Source organism: Heloderma suspectum, chromosome 10 (assembly GCF_057233095.1).
Source record: "Heloderma suspectum isolate Gila_16-S chromosome 10, 16-S_ref, whole genome shotgun sequence".
In the NCBI taxonomy this organism is placed as follows: Eukaryota; Metazoa; Chordata; class Lepidosauria; order Squamata; family Helodermatidae; genus Heloderma; species Heloderma suspectum.
In genome coordinates, this window is record NC_139467.1 from 17,146,228 (window position 1) to 17,161,368 (window position 15,141).

General features: G+C 48.5%; 1 protein-coding gene across 7 annotated transcripts in view; it reads left to right on the plus strand.

Moving 5' to 3' along the window:
- Nucleotides 1-15,141, plus strand: part of LOC146337836 (uncharacterized) — an 83,328-nt gene that overhangs the window by 12,357 nt on the left and 55,830 nt on the right. The window lies entirely within an intron of this gene.

Consider the following 15,141-nt stretch of genomic DNA (forward strand, 5'->3'; position numbering starts at 1 on the left):
AGGCTGAATTTAATAAACCACAGCTGGTCACTCAAAGAAGGCGTCCCAAAATAACAATGTCTTCAGGAGGCGCCAGAAGGAGCACAATGTTGGTGCCTGTCTGACCTCCAAAGGCAGGGAGTTCCACAGGAAGGGGGCCACCACACTGAAGGCTCTTTTCCTGGTGACTCCAACTGGGCCATGGCTCCATTTTGAGACCATGAATCATTCCTCTAACTAGTTTTACATAAAAAAAAACAAATGAAGAGAAGAAGGAACCCCCGAACCCTCTCTTTCCCAATGTGTGCTGCCATTTTAAGAACCACCACACTCTCCTCAAACTTCTTTTGCTTCTGGATTGGCAGCTGGGACACCTCCAGAGAGGGTGAATTTGGCCCTGGGGCCTCTAGTTGCCAATTTCTACTCTACACCCTCTGTTTGGCCCTTTCTGGAGCCAGTTGGGCTCCTTTCTCCAGCCCCTGCAAGTCTCTACCCAGCTCTTTCACCTGGAGGCTGAGGTAGGTTATCCAAAGTCTCTGGTGCTAAGGAAGCCATTGTCGTCACACAGAAGTTGATATGGAAGGGGCCTGGGAACAATTGTTGACTGTAGTCACCTAGGAAACTACAATGGCTCTGTGATGACATCACAGCAGATAAATGGGGAGAAAAGGGTACAGCATAGTGATGCAAATAATTGGTGCGGAAGGGGGGAATGTTCAGCTTAGGATGGCAGCTACGGGGGAAAGGAGTCCCTTGTCAGAGCTTCCATAGTCCCCTATCAATCCTCGCGTAGTGGGATCCACGCAAAGTACTGTGGATCCAGCAGCAGGCTGTGATGCCTCCCCATGAGTAATTTACTTGTGAGTAGACAAGTAGCGCTGTTTGGAGGGCACATTTGTCCTCCTTTCTTCCATTGCTGACCTGTGTGTGTGTGTGTGTGTGTGTGTGTGTGTGTGTGTCCATGGTATGTATTTCAACCAAACAAAGAGCATCGCGGGAACAAAAAGATCTAGAGAGCCAAGGGACAAACAAGAAACAAAAAGGAACACTGAGGAACACTGGACTGGTGCAAACGCAGAGTCCAGGGGTTAGTAGACGTGTCCCACCAGCATCGTCAAAATTAGGGCTGAGGAACGTTTTTAATGTCAAGGGCTGCATCCCCTTGGGAGTAACTTGTCGGGGCAGCAGATGCTGAGGTGGGCAGCGAACAGCGGCGAGGTGTTCAAGGACAGAGCTATGTGTGCTGCGCTGCCTGCAATGGTCCCCTTGATTTAGCCTGCTGCCCTTTGGTGTGGTGAAGGAGGTTGTGCCATTGCCAGTGTTGAAGTCAGATTCAACTGCCAGTCCAGCCAGCTTCTGTTCATGGAATGGTTGTGTGTGTGTGCAGGGGCTCCATCAAATCCTTTGCACTGGGCAGTGAAATGTCTTGGGACGGTCCTGCAAAAGACCCCGAAACAGCCCTATGAAGGCTGCAGTCGTATGCACGCTTCCTGAGGACTATGTCCTAGTGAACTCAGCGTGGGTTCTGAAGGAGTTGTGGTACAGCCAGTGGCAGCAGCTGGTGACTCCTGTTCTGGAGGCATGGTGATTCCATTCAGTGTTTTAGTTACCACCAGCCAAAACTCTGAAGGTGCTATCTGAGGTGCTGAACCCATTTGGGGGATAAGTTTCAGCAGCTTGGATAGCACCTTTAGAGTTTTGGCTGGTGGTAACTAAAACACTGAATGGAATCACCGCGCCTCTGGAACAGGAGTCACCAGCCGCCACTGGGTACAACTGAGAATTTAGAACAGCAGTCTTCAGTCCACCTTTAGCACCAATGTTTAACATGAGACCCAGGTTTAATTTTTAGCATCCCCTGCCTTTCTCTCCCGTTTTTCTTCTTCTTCATACAGCCGACTTAGAACATCACACAAGCACCCAACAGCAGCTGTTCTAGACCTCTTCCCTTCAAATACTCTTGGCTTTCTTGCTTTCTTTTCTTCTTTGCTTTCCTTGCATCCCAGGCAACAGCAAAAAAATAAAAATGGTGGTAGCTCTACACAGAATGGTCCTTTGGTTAAGTTGCAGCTGACTTGTAGGTCACACAACCCATCATCAATGGCTGAGGATGCTTCCAGAGCACACTTTTATCATAGATCTCATAGAATCATAGGGTTGGAAGCTTCCCAGGCAGTCTCCCATAGGGGTGTACGAAATCTACTAATCGTTCCGGTCCAGGGTGTCCACGGGGGTGAGGGGAGGCAATCCGTCACTCCCCCCCGGAATCTTCCCTGGCCGGCTCCACTCCGTGGCAAGTCCGCGGAGCCGCCAGCTGGGCCCATCCACAACCGGACTTCCATCCGCTGCTGGTCCGCGGCCACAAATGGCGTCCAGCGTAGTGGACGCCATTTGCGTTCCTGCTTTAGCCGTGATAGGCTTACTTAAACCTTTATGTAGCCTATCACGGCAAAGAGCAGGGATGCAAATGGCGTCCACTATGCCATTTGCATCCCAGCTTTAGCTGTGATAGGCTACATAAATATTTACATCACTTATCACAAAAAGAGTAGCAATGCAAATGGCGTAGCGGACGCCATTTGCATCCCTGCTCCTTGCCGTGATAGGCTACGTAAAGGACTGGCTGGTGGCAGGTAGGGTCCATCCGGGGAGAATTTCGCGGGGTGGTGGAGGGGAGTGCCGTGTTCCGTCACGGACTCCAGGGGTGAGTCATTGGAGTCTGTGGTGGAATTCTCTGCCATCCCTAGTCTCCCATCCAAGTTCTAATCAGGGCTGACCCTGCTTAGCTTCCAAGATCAGATGAGATCAGGCGCATCCAGCATCACCCTGCCCCATTCACAGAATTTTACAGGAGGTCCAGATAATGTCATCTCCCATTAGTAACCCATGTTTTCCTGCCTCTTCTTCCTTTCCCCCCCCTTATCGCAGAAAATCTGTTAAGGAGGAAATGACAGAATAGCTACACAGTGCCTTTGGATGGGTAGCACTAGCAGCCCTCTGTCTGGAAGCTGGCAGACCCCATGTTGGACAAATTAGGAAAGCAACTGAAAATGAAACTACCCTGATATAAATCCATGGTGCGACCACGCTTGGAATACTGTGTGCAATTCCGGACCTCACCACAAATGAATATCGTAGAGTTGGAAAAGGTGCAGAAAAGGGCCACCAGAATGATCAAGGGCCTGGAGTAACTGTCCTATGAGAGACGTTTACAACAGCTCTGACCGTTTAGCTTAGAAAAATGGTGAGGAAAGGGAGACACGGTAGAAGTGTATGGAATTATGCATGATGCGGAGAAAGCGGTTAGGGAGAAGTTTTCTCCTTCTCTCATACTCCTAGAACACAAGGTCATCCGATGGAGCGGAATGGTGGGAGATTCAGGACAGACCAAAGGAAGGACTTCTTACCACAGTGCATTGTGGAACTATGGAACTCACTGCCACAGGATGTAGTGAGATCCAACAGTTTGGATGGCTTTTAATGGGGAGTAGACTAATTCCTGGAGGAGAAAGCCATCAATGGCTACTAGGCTTCAGGGCCAACAGAATGATCAAGGGGCTGGAGTAACTCTCCTTTGAGGGACATTTACAGCAGCTGTGACCATTTAGCTTAGGAAAAATGGTGAGGAAGGGGAGACACGGTAGAAGTGTATGGAATTATGCATGATGCGGAGAAAGCGGTTAGGGAGAAGTTTTCTCCTTCTCTCATACTCCTAGAACACAAGGTCATCCGATGGAGCGGAATGGTGGGAGATTCAGGACAGACCAAAGGAAGGGCTTCTTACCATAGTGCATTGTGGAACTATGGAACTCACTGCCACAGGATGTAGTGAGATCCAACAGTTTGGATGACTTTAAAGGGGGACAGACAAATTCATGGAGGAGAAGGCTAGGCATGATAGCTGCAAATTACCTTCTCGATTATCAGAGGCAATATGCCTCCATATACCAACTGCTGGGGAACATGAGTGGGAGGGTGCTGTTGCACTCATGTCCTGCTTGAGGGTTTCCCACGGGAAGCCGGCTGGCCCCTGTGTGAACAGAACGCCGGACTTAAGAGTCTTATGTGCTTAAGCACCGTAAGATCAATGGCAATTTCCCAACATATCCACTAGGTGGCAGTCATAGACCTGTCTTTTGCCGTGGTTAGGGTCAGGGTCATAAACTTATGAAATGTGAAAGTGAAACATTTCCATTGTCTGAAAATGAAACTTCCTGGTTCCTCTTGACATTTCTTTCTTGGTCTCTGTTGGATTGGAAGAGACAGTGGGGATGGGGGTGGGGAATGGGAAATAGCATGATTGTCTTGTTTCCCAAACAAAAAGTAGTGGCAAAGGCAAAGGTTCATTCTCTTTCAGACTCACTTTTTTTTTCTTGGGAAAAATGTGACTTTTTTCAGATTACAAATAAATAAATAAAGCCTATCAATATACTCCCTACGTTGTAGGCTACGGTGTATCCATGTGCTGTGGTGGGGAGTGGCTTATGACAGCCCTGCAATGTAACCCCGTGTTCAAACAGGGCATGGTCTGAAGGCACATGAGGCAGCCACCTTGCTGAAGCTAGGCAGGTCTGGGTCTGGTGGACAGTGCTTGGAGGGGAGACCGCCTGGGAACCACACGTAGCCACCTTGGGTTCCACAATGGAAGAAACGTGAGATAGAAATGTAATAAATAAATAAATAAATACATCTGCAGGTTTGAGTTGGGGCTGAGGCATTGGTTTACAACAACCCTGAAAGGTAGACCAGTGCTGTCGTTATATCCATATTGTGAGGGAGCACAGGTTGAGAGATAGGACAACCTCACAGCATAGGTCAGCATTATTCTCCAATGTCCAAGTATTTTGCTTTTCTTTTTTTTTTAATTAAAGGGAAATGCTGATGGGGGGGCGGAGGGTGGCGGCAGGGGGAGAGTTGATCACAACAGCAGCCTAGAGGTAGGGATTGATAGCCCTCTGTGAATGGAGGATTTGTTTCTGTGATCAAAATTGTCTCCTACCTGCTTTCCCAACTGCACAAGCCCTCCTATCTCCCCGCCACCCCAGTTAGTGGTAGGGATGTCAGAGAATTCCGCCACGGATCTCGGTGAGGCCGAATGCCAGTGCATTCGCCCCCCCGAACTCCGTGGTGGAACGGCCTGCCACCCCTCCGCGGATCCCCCTGCTGGGGCGGATCTTCTGGGTGGCGGCGGCGGCGGTGGCTGGTCTTCTGACCGGCTGCCGCCACCACCATTTCCAGGCTTGTGTAAAAAAAAAAAAGAAGACATGATAGGCTACGTAAAGATTTACGTAGCCTATCATGGCTAGGTTTAAAAAAAAACAACACACGACGTGATAGGCTACGTAAATCTTTACGTAGCCTATCATGGTTGGGTGGGTTTAAAAAAACACAAAAAACCGCGAAAATAAAGGGGAACGCAAATAGCATAGCGGGCGCTATTTGCATCCCCTTTTGATTCGCCGTCATAGTCTACGTAAATATTTACATAGATTAAGACGGCCAAAAAGAAGGAACGCAAATGGTGGCGGCCATAGCCGCCGCCATTTGCGTACACTGTTTTTTGTTGTTGTTTTTACCCAGAGCCCTCCGCGGCCAGAATTCTGGCTGCGGATGGTTCTGGCCTGGCTGGGCGTGGCCGGCTGCTCCGCGGAGCTGCCGCAGAGCACAGCTGGCTGTTCAAGGATTCTGGGGGGAGGAACGGCATGCCTCTCCCCCCATGCGAGGATTCCGGTGGGAGGGACGGAACGCCTCCCCCCACCCATAAACATAATCCGCGCACGGTAAGTGACGGTAAGTCACTTTCGTACATCCCTAGTTAGTGGGCAAGCAGGTATGTGTATATGTATGTGTAGGAATTTTGATTGCAAAAGCAGCCTGCAGGGAAAGGATTAAGCAAACCATCCCCCCAGGGCTGCTGAAATCATCTTTGCAGACCTTCCCTCCCCTATCTTGCATTTTTATTACACACACACACACCCCCCGATTGAACCAATTTCTCCTTTGAAAGTTTGGTTCAGTCCCTGGTATAGCTAGATGAAAATGTACTTTAGGGCACAATCCCATGCATGTGTAGACAGAAAAAAGTCCTTCAGTTCCCAGTGTTAAAGTCCAAAAAGAAACAGCTGCACCAATAGGGATGTTAGAGAAATCCGCTGCAGATTCAAATGAGGCTGGATTCTTTGGAATCTGGCCTCAGGAATCTGCAGCAGTTTGGCCCCACTTACCTCCTCTCCTGGAGGATTCCACGTGGGACAGCATGGTTGCCTCTGCGCCGATTGCCATTAAAAAAAGAAAGAAAGAAAGCGATCAGCGGGATGTCCCCATAGACTTACATGCAAAATAGAGTCATGAATCTTGCATATAGGTCCATGTGTCCATAGGCTTATATGCAAGATTCACAGCTCTATTTTGCATATAAGTCTATCGGGACATCCCGCCAATTGCTTTTTTTTAAATAAAAAGCCATGAATCTTGCGTATAAGTCCACATAGACTTATACGCAAGATTGAAGGCTCTATTTTGCGTATAAGTCTATGGGGCCATCCTGCCGATCACCATCTTTTTTTTAAGATGGCGATCGGCGTGGAGGTGAAGGGCTCCAGTTGCAGGTAAGCAGCGGCCCTTGGCTCTGCGGAATCCTCACGGAGCAGAGCCGCAGGTTCTCCACCAGGACGGATGGTGGGGAATCTGTACATCCCTATACACCAACTGAATTCCCAACGTGTTTTGACACTTGGTCTTTATCAAGAGAAAAACTCCTGGAGATACTTTTGGAATTCAGTTGGTGCACCTGTTTCTTTTTGGGCTTTGCTTTCCAACCTTCCAGCAGTTTTGTGTTTTTTTTCTCGTCGCTATTGGCACTGTTAACTCCCAGCATTCCCCAGACAGCACTGCTGGCTGGGGAATGCTGGGAGTTGTAGGACATTTTTCTGTCTAAACATGCATAGGATTGCACCTTCAATGTGATGCAGAGCGGGGTGGTTGAACCTCTGCCAACCCGAGGGCCGAATTCCACTTTGGAGAAGTTCTTGTGTCGGGGTGGGGGGCACATTCCAGTGATGGGTGGGGCTGAAAGCAAAGGGGAGTGGGGCGAAACACCAAAGAGGGGGGCCAAAACTCCCCCAAATACCTCCATATTTTAGTTGGAGGGAGCAATCCTATGGCCCCTAGATAGGTTAATTTGGATTCCTGGATCCAAGGACAGAGACAGAGCTCTGACTGCAGATCCAGGTATCCGTGCTCGCTGCCCCCCATCCTCCTCACAGCTGGAACAGAGAGAACCACGCCGGCTGGCTCTCTGAGGTCGCAAAGGTGACCTCGGAGAGGGGGAAAAGGGGGCATGCCAGTGGGCAAGGAGGGGAGGGGGTTGGGGAACCTGGGAGGCCTTCCAGCCTCCACCCCTCCCACTCTGACATGCCCCAGCTACATGGGTGAAACTGCCCATCTAACCAAAAGGCAGAGTGGGAGGAGCGTGGAGGTGAAGGTTGCCTCTGCTGCTTCTCCCGCGCTGCATAGGGTGCCCGTACACCTCCGCGTTCTGGGGTGTATAGCCATCGGCAGAGAACTGCACCCTAAAACTCTTACTTCTAGGGGGTGACTCCATGAGTGACTTACTCTGAGCCAGCTGCATGTGGAAGTTGTTAGGGATATCAGACGTCGTGGCCACCCAGCAGCCACTCTGGAGTTTATCAGGGAAAAACCAGATTTCCTGAGACTGCTTAAAGTCCGATTCTTTTCCTTAAGTCGGATTCTCCCTGGTATAGTTGCTGCATGCCCCAGCCCTTGCATTTATCTTGGGTATGCTAGCCTTGCCCAGGGGTGTGCCTTTCACCGTGACCCCGGTCAAGGGGTGTTTCCTGTGTGTTTCCCATCCCTGTCTTTCCCAACACAAACCAATTAGTGTCTGCTCAGAAATAACTCCCATTGTGGTCAATGAGGCTTGCCCCCTGAGTGCGCACAACAGAGATCCCCCTCAACTGAAATAGCACATTTTAAAGCATTAATTCCTTACAGGGTGTAAAGCGCTTTCCCCAAGCTGCGATTCTCCCTTGTTTGGTTTATTGCCTTCAGGAGTAACTAATTCAGACCTTCGTTCCTGCGCATCATCGGGTTAGAAAGGGGGCTGGTTTCCCCTCCCTTTGTTTCCCCTCCCTGTCCTTCCCAGCACAAACATATGTGTGTCTACTCAGAAGTAAGTCCCATTGTGGTCAATGAGGCTTGTTGCCAAAATGTGCATCGAGATTCCCATGAATTGAAATAACGCATTTAGAGAGCCTTAGAATCATAGAATCATAGGGTTGGAAGGGGCCTACAAGGCCATCGAGTCCAACCCCCTGTTCAATGCAGGAATCCAAGTCAGAGCATCCCTGACAAATGGCTGTCCAGTCTCGTCTTAAGGCCTCCAGTGTGGGAGAGCCCACCACCTCCCCAGGTAATTGGTTCCATTGTCGTATTGCTCTTACAGTCAGGAAGTTTTTCCTGATGTTCAGCTGGAATCTGGCTTCTTGTAACTTGAGCCCATTATTCCGTGTCCTGCACTCTGGGATGATCAAGAAGAGATCCTGGCCTTCCTCTCTGTGACAGCCTTTCAAGTACTTGGAGAGTGCTATCATATCTCCCCTCAGTCTTCTCTTCTCAAGGCTAAACATGCCCAGTTCTTTCAGTCTCTCTTCATAGGGCTTTGTTTCCAGTCCCCTGATCATCTTTATTGCCCTCCTCTGAACCCTCTCCAGTTTGTCTGCATCCTTCTTCAAGTGTGGTGCGCAGAACTGGACACAGTACTCCAGATGAGGCCTAACCAGTGCTGAGTAGAGGGGAACTAGTACTTCCCCGGATTTGGAAGCGATGCTTCTATTAATGCAGCCCAAAAGAGCATTGGCCTTTTTTGCAGCCACATCACATTGTTGGCTCATATTCAGCTTGTGATTGACAACAATTCCAAGATCCTTCTCGCTTGTAGTGTGGTTGAGCCACATATCCCCCATCTTGTAACTGTGCATTTGGTTTCTTTTTCCTAGGTGCAGAACTTGGCATTTATCCCTATTAAATGTCATTCTGTTGTTTTCTGCCCAGCGCTCCAGTCTATCCAGATCACTTTGAATTTTGTTTCTGTCTTCCAAAGTATTAGCTATCCCACCCAATTTTGTGTCATCTGCAAATTTGATCAGGATTCCCTGCACCTCCTCCTCCAAGTCATTAATAAAAATGTTGAAGAGCACTGGGCCCAGGACTGAGCCCTGCGGTACCCCACTCGTTACCTCTCCCCAGTTTGAGAAGGTCCCATTGATAAGCACTCTTTGAGTCCGATTCTGTAGCCAACTGTGGATCCACCGGATCGTTGTTTCATCTAGCCCACTTTGAGCTAGTTTGCTCATCAGGATATCAAGGGGCACTTTGTCGAAAGCTTTGCTGAAGTCGAGGTATATGATGTCTACAGCATTCCCATGGTCTACAAGGGAGGTTACTTGATCAAAAAATGAGATCAGATTTGTCTGGCAGGACTTGTTTTTGACAAATCCATGTTGGCTTTGAACAAGTTATATCCTTCAATTGCTGTATTCCAGTCATGAGTGTCATCCCACCAAGTCTCAGTTATACCTATCAGGTCATAATTTCCCTCTTGTATTAAGAGTTCAAGTTCGTTCTGTTTGTTTCCCATACTCTGGGCATTAGTATATAGACATCGAAGACCATGTGCTTCATAGTCTGGCTTTCTTCCTACATGTGTCTGAAGACTATTATTGGGTGCTATCAGAGCTGTTCTCTCCGTTGCAGTGCATGCGCCTACGTCCATTGTTACCCCCAACATTACATCTCCCTTCCCCGTAGGATTCAGTTTAAAGCCCTCCTGATGAAGTTCTTCATGCTGTGGCCAAACACATTCTTCCCATCCTTTGTGAGGTGCAACCTGTCCCTAGCCAACAGCCCATCTTCCAGGAAGTATAGCCCGTGGTCCCAGAATCCAAATCTCTCTCGTCAGCACCACCTTCATAGCCAGTCATTCACCCAGAGTATTTTTCGTTCCCTTTCTATCCCTCTTCTAACTACTGGAAGGATGGATGAGAAAACTATCTGGGCCCCAAAGTTCTTGAGTTTCCTTCCGAAAGCTTCAAAGTCTGACGTGATCTCTTTGTAGCTCCGCTTGGCGGTATCATTTGTTCCCACATGGATGAGAAGAAAGGGATACCTGTCAGTGGGCTTTATGAGTGCAGGCAACCTGTCAGTCACGTCTCTAATCTGTCCTCCCGGGAGACAACATACCTGGCGAGTCCACGGGTCTTCACGACATACTTGGGTCTTGATCCCACGCAGCAAGGAGTCTCCCAATACTACCACTCTTCTCTTCTTCTTCTTGTAGGCCTGGGTTTCATCGCCTCTGTTTGACTGACCTTCAGCCTCTTGCTCACTCTCATGCAGGTTCCCCTGTGATTCTTCCTCTGCAAGCTGTCCTCCAGTCTCATCCGCAAGTACCTGGAATCGGTTCCACAGCTCCACTGCTTCCACTGGTGCAGAGTGGCATCTAGTTCTTCTCCTAACTGTCACCCTTTTCCAAGGAGTATCCTCTACTCCATTTTTCTTCAGCTCAGCATTTCCCACTGCCTCTTCTTGATGTTGCTCTTCAAGCTTCTGGTCTTCCCTTTGCTGCTGTAGTTCCCCCATTCTGTCCAAGAACTCTTCGTGTTCTCTTATTCCCCGGAGGGTCGACAGTCGCCGCTCCAGTCCACTTACTTTTTCTTCCAGCAGCGTGATCAACTTGCACTTGTTGCAGGTGTAGGCCATGTTGTTCTCAGGCAAGAAAGCAAACATTGCACACACCTTGCAGGTCACCACCACTGGAGAGTCTTGTCCTTCCATAGCCTCTTTTCCCTTTTTGTGTCTAGCTTTGTGATTGTTCTAGACTAGCCTTTGCCTGCTCCTCTACTCAGTAGAGGTTAAAAGCAGAGGCCCACTGGTGTGAAAGTGTGTGTTACAAGACAAATAAATGGAAAAAAGTTAGTTATAAAAATAAAAATGTTAGGGGCCTCCCCCTTGACCTCCCCTGCTGAACTCCCCTGGCCAACTCCTGTTTGCTCCCCCTGTCCACTCGCTCTGTTCACTCGCTCTCTGGGAGCTTGCCTGCTTCTGTAGTCCCTGGACCAGCTGGAGCAGCTTGCTCTGCTCTGCTCTGCTCTGCTCTGCTCTGCTCAGCTGAGAGGCGGGAAACAGACTTGATGTCGAAGCTTCGATTGATCACAACAGGGCAGCTAGAAGAACACTGTGTTCTGGGAAGGATTGTTTATTTAAGGAAGTATAGGTTGGGGGAGAGAAAGAGAAGGAGATTGTTCCTGTCCCCCTGTGTTTCCCAACGCAAACCAATTAGTTTCGACTCAGAAGTAACTCCCATTGTGGTCAATGAGGCTTGTCCCCTGAAAGCGGGGGAGCCTCTCTATTATTCTCAAAGACGAAATGGGGGAGCCTCTTTTATTGGTTGAGCAACCCCTGTGTCAGGAGCGCCCTGGTGTCCTCTTTCAGTAGACTCCAGTAGCCAACTCAAGACACAGAAGAAAGGATTCTTTTCCAGCTGCTGTGCCTGTGAGGGATGAGCTGGCTCCTCTCCCACGGATTGCTGTTCCTCCTCAGAATCAAAACTGCTCTGGGGCTCTGTGGGCTCATTTTCCACCCTGACACCCCGCCAGTCAGATGACGTTCACTCCACCCCTCCCCCCGAAAGTATGTTCTGTGAAGTGATGTTTACTGGTGGGATACACTCACTCGTGGAGCCCTGCACAGAGCAAAGCCAGCTCTTTGAAAAATCCAGGTAAGCCATGATTGGCTACTCCTTCCATCATCGTGGAGAAAGCCCCCTAGTAACTAAGGCTTAAGAGAGGCATTTCAACCTTTTAGAATGGAGAAAAAAAAACCCTGCAAAAGCCGGGAAACCACCAAATTATCAGCAGTCAGGGGAAAGGGATGGTGCCAGGAAAAGGAGGCATGGCCCTCTAGAGAACTCCAGAAGGCTGGCCTGGTGCATAAGGAGGGCCGGATCTGCCCCATAGGCTTTAGATTCAACTCCCCTTTCACAGACGCTGTTGAACCTAAACCGTTGTTGTGTTATCCGGTGGAGGCTGGTGGCTGCAGTGTTAATGGGGTGGTGATTTAGCTATTGGGTTTCAGTCAGAACTCTAACTGTGCTGAACCTAGTTTGGGGGCGGGGTTCAGCACGCTGGATAGCTCCTTTAGAGTTCTGACAAACCCAGAGCAGATTCACAGCCCCACTGACATTGGAGCCACCAGGCTCCACTGGTGTTAGCCCTTGGCCACAATATTCTTCCCCAAGCACAGATGCCGGTTGACAACTCCCATCATCTCCAGTCAGCATGGGGCACGATAGGTGCTGTTGTCCAACACATCCTGAGGGCACTGTGTTGTGGAAGGCTCAGCTACACCAATAGCGCATGTTGGTTCGCACACACTCACATGCACAGGCAGAACCGTTCAGCTGCCTGTCCCTTTATTTCTCTGGAATGGATCCAGTACTGGAGTTGCCAGCTCTTGAAATCAGCCTCTGTTTGTGCACTTGTCCTATCCAAAGCAGGTTTGGTCGGCAGCGATTTAAAGGTGATAAGGATTTGCTCTGTGCCGTGGGCAAAGCAAAACAAAAAAAAGGTCACCTGCTGCTTTCTGCAGATCAGATCTCTCATAAACAGACAGAATCAGGCAAGGCCAGTCCCCTTCTCCCCCCGCCCCCTTCAGTTGGTAAACCTACCCTGTGGCCCAGTTCACATGACATGAAGTGTCTAATAAGCCACAGTGGCTTGTTAACCACCCTGTAAGTGCTGGCTCATTTCCTTAATTGCCCTCGCCAGGTGTGGGTTGTTGTGATGTCTGAACCCAACCAAGTGGGTTATTGGGGTGGTTAACAAACTACCCAGAATGCATAGCCTGTTGTAGGGTTTGGGGTTGGTTTGTTAACCACCCACACAAGCAGTGGGAGCATTAATTGGCAACCCAGCACAGCCCACTGGAACAAGCCACGGTGGCCTGTGGTGACTGAACCAGGTCAGTGTCTGCTGAAGACGTCAATATTCAGAAGGTGCATTTGTTCCCTGCATGGCCATTATATGCCTGCCTTTCCAATATTCTTTGTATACTGAGGACTGGATTTTTGATAAGGTGGCCAGGTCAGAAAGAGGGCAAGGCTCCTGCACATTTTCTTATTATTGTATTTATTGGTTTAATGTATATACTGCCTTTATGCCCCCCAAATGGTGCTCAAGGCAGCAAGCAAACAAGCAAACAAAAATTAAAAACAACATCTTAGTTATAACATAAAAACACATCAAAAGCACAACTAAAAACACAACAATAAAAGAAATAAACAGCACTTTGTCTAATAGAACCCTCTTCAGCAATACATGCCAAAGGCCTACTTGAATAAAAAGGTCTTTACCTGCCAGTGAAAGGACAACAGAGAGGGGCAAAATTAGCTTCCCTTGGCAGGGAGTTCCTCAACTGGGGAGCAGCCACTGAGCAGGCCCTCTTTCACATCCCCACTAAACACACCTCTGAGGGTGGCAGAACCAAGAGAAGGATCTCTCCTGAAGATCTTAAAACCTGGCCAAGTTCATATGGGAGAAGAGGTCTTTCATGTAGCCTAGTCCCAAGCTGTATAGGGCTTTATATGTCATAATCAGCACTTTGAATTGTGCCTAGAGGCAGCCTGGTAGCCAGTGACATTGTGGTAACACAGGAGTCACATGCAGTCTGTAGCCAGCCTTGGTCAAGGCTGGCTATAGCAATGTGGACCAGCTGAAGTTTGCAGAGGCAGCCAAACGTAAGGCTTCTTCACAAGGAGCTTTTATCTTGCCATTGAGATAGGTTACTCATGGAAGTTTGCAGGCCTTTTAGATGATGTCGTTGACCTCCAGGGTGTCTCCCGCACTAAATGACCTTTATTCCATTTGTAAAAAGATTGGAGATAATGAGCTAGCAAATTACAGCACTTGAGTTCTCTCATGGAAAGAGGAAAACAGGCAATAAGAGGAGCTAGACCTCAGCACCATCTACTGGCTGCATAATGAAACTTATGGAAGACTCTGATAAGGGGGAAAAGACTGGGGGGAAGGGAGCGTGTGTAAAGGGAGTCCGTTGTAACCCTGCATTTAAAATGGAAGCAGAAAGCCCCATTTCAAAAGCGGGATTTTAGGCTGGTGTAGAGATGTTCATAGAGCACAGCTACACCTATGGAAAAGCCCTCTTCTACACCTGGCCACCTTAGCTGAGGATTTCAACAAACTTAAGCAGTTCCCATATCTTTGTAATTCGACTGAGCTTTCCAGGAAAGTTTATAGTTTCCATGTGCTTGCAAACATGAATCATGCTACGATTAAAAATATACATAAGATAGTTTTTTGTAAATTGACACAAGGTATCTTTTCTACATACCTGAGTGCAAATGTCAAAGAAGTATACTTGAGCTGATGCAAAGGTGGGAAAAACTCAGGAAGAAATATTTAGAGCTGTGCACAAATGGCCTCCCAAAATTCTCCACCTGATTTGTAGGCAGAGAAAATGTGTGTGTGTGTGTGTGTGTGTGTGTGTGACTATTTCACTAAATTTTCCAGGAGTGTAAGTGCATAGTTAAACAGTGCATAGTTAAACTATAGAATTAGCTACCACAAGACTTGGTGATGGCCACCAATTTGGATGGCTTTTAATGGGGAGTAGACTAATTCCTGGAGGAGAAGGCCATCAGTGGCTACTAGGCTTCAGGGCCAACAGAATGATCAAGGGGCTGGAGTAACTCTCCTTTGAGGGACGTTTACAGCAGCTGTGACCGTTTAGCTTAGGAAAAATGGTGAGGAAGAGGAGACACGGTAGAAGTGTATGGAATTATGCATGATGCGGAGAAAGCGGTTAGGAAGAAGTTTTCTCCTTCTCTCATACTCCTAGAACACAAGGTCATCTGATGGAGCGGAATGGTGGAAGATTCAGGACAGACCAAAGGAAGGACTTCTTACCACAGTGCTTTATCGAACTATGGAACTCACTGCCACAGGGTGTAGTGAGATCCAACAGTTTGGATGGCTTTAAAAGGGGATAGACAAATTCATGGAGGAGAAGGCTAGCATGATGGCTCTGAACTACCTTCTGGATTATCAGAGGCAACATGCCTCTGTATAC